This window comes from Lagopus leucura, unplaced genomic scaffold (assembly GCF_019238085.1).
Source record: "Lagopus leucura isolate 7727_CA_CO unplaced genomic scaffold, USGS_WTPT01 50246-0_obj-0_obj, whole genome shotgun sequence".
Taxonomy (NCBI): Eukaryota; Metazoa; Chordata; class Aves; order Galliformes; family Phasianidae; genus Lagopus; species Lagopus leucura.
In genome coordinates, this window is record NW_024963085.1 from 1 (window position 1) to 2193 (window position 2193).

At 33.1% G+C, this 2193-nt stretch overlaps 1 long non-coding RNA gene across 1 annotated transcript; it reads left to right on the plus strand.

The window, feature by feature from the left end:
- Positions 1-768: 768 nt before the first annotated feature.
- On the plus strand, positions 769-2193 carry LOC122190976. The gene is made up of 3 exons (XR_006182268.1): positions 769-869; positions 1571-1678; positions 2150-2193. It is a non-coding gene; the product is annotated as an uncharacterized LOC122190976 (long non-coding RNA).

Consider the following 2193-nt stretch of genomic DNA (forward strand, 5'->3'; position numbering starts at 1 on the left):
GCCTTGGAGACAGAAGACTAGAAATAATGTGATCACAAATAATGCTGCAGTTCTGAGATGAAAGTCTGGAAATACAAGTCTGTGGTTGCTGCATGAGTTTTCAACATAGCGAGACTTTAGAAATCTAAGTTACTTTTTGATTACTAAGAATGTAATTTATTTTTAGCAGCTGTTAATATACACAGCAGTATCTTCCAAGCTACCAACTTAAATTGTAATTTAAAGTTTTGAAGCTCTTTACATGCTCTAGTAAGTATTTAGTAGCATGTTATCTTTCATCCAGTTTTTGATATAAATTTTAGCTACTTGTCTAATGATTGATCAAAGTTGTCTAGTGATGCAGGAGTTAATAAATTGTTTCAAAGCAATCTTTGAAATACCTGTATTTTAAACGACTCAGCATAGTTCTTACAATATAAGAATCTGATTTTTGTGAATCTGATGCCCTAATCTCATTCAACACTATTTATGTCAATGGAGCCCTTTTCTCTTTGAGCGAGATGTTGTTCGTAGAGTTTAGATCTGTGTGTCTGATGTGCATTCCTTGAAAAGCCCTTTTTCTAAATATTTTCTTTGAAGCAGAGTTGTTTCTACATTATGAATGCTTAACTTGAAATTTAAACACTTAGAGAAATGAACATAAAATCTCACTAGTATGTAAGAAATGAGGGCTTTTTAGACCAGGACTACAGTCTTCTGTTTTATGGGATCTCTGAGTTGCCATCTTTTTTTGCTTTGTTTAACCTATGGCATCTCTCCTGCAGCGTTTGTATACTGAGGCCTGGGATAAAGACAAGACGCAAATTCACATCATGCCCGACACACCTGAAATCACACTGGCAAAACAGAATATGCATAATTACAGTGAGGTGAGCGTGTTAGATCTCCATAGGTTCTGTGTTAATATTCTTATAACCTTAATATAGATATTCGTATAGATCAATTTCTTTAAGTAACACCAAATACCTGTAATCAACATTGTGACTTTTGAAACGTAATTTGTAGTACATACATACGTACATCCATCCATCCATCCATCTGTGGTCATTGCTTTGAATAAATTCTGTGACAAGTATGTCTGTGGTGAATTTTGTGGGGTTCTTTCTGCCATTTTATTTTATTTATTTTATTTAACATTATATATGTTGCTGGAAAAGTGCAAAATTCAGTCCAACATTAGAGATGCAAAAAAAAAAAAAGAATTCCTTCACAGTTGTGATGATTATTGTTCCCAGTGTTCAGTTAGTTTAGGCAAAAACATTCACATCAGTAAGAGGTGGCTTTAGGAAGCTTTATTCTACTTGTATGTGGAGGAATAGTTCAGCTATCAAGTTGCAATGTATGTTATACGATCAAAGTTTAGGAAGAAAAAAATTATTAGTGTAGCTAGCAAAGATATTCATTCAATATGAATTACTGATCTGGAGATTTGAATTAAGGAAGTTAGATAAAACCAGGATAGAATAAATCTTAACAATTTTTTTTTCCTACTCACAAGCAGTTTGTTTTGCACAGAATGCGACATATGGAGTTTAGCTACATTAATCCTGTTGTTTGATTCTTTACCTAGAAACTGTACAAACAAGCCATGGAAGAAGCAAAAAAGAAAGGCTATGATTTGAGAAGTGATGCTATCCCAATTCAGGCTGCCAAAGCATCCAGGCAAATTGCCAGTGATGTAAGACACTAATATTTTGGGTTTTTTGTGTGTTTTGACATCAGATCTCTACAATATAACAATGTTCGGATTATTTCTGTAAGAGAAGGTTAAATTTAACTCTCATCTAAAAAGTGCATTTTGGAAATAGCTTGTGTATAAAGGCCTAATTGTAGAAGATATGGACAAGATGCCTTGTGTGCTTATGTGTAGTTAAATCTTTAGAAATACGTGTAAAACAAGATTATGTCTCAATAACATTAGAGAAGAATTTCTTTAAAAAAAAAAATTATTCAGGTCTGTTTATTGCTCTAATACAAATCTCAGAAATTTAACCTGGGGATCCATGTTATAAGCCCAGAATTACTTCAAATGTATATTTGTTGGCTGTAGGTTACAGAAAACTTCAGAGAATTTGTTATTAAAGCATTTTACATGGGTAACTGATATTATGTTCTACATATAAGTATAATATCTTGATATGTATTTCAGTACAAGTATAAAGAAGGGTACCGCAAGCAGCTGGGCCACCACAT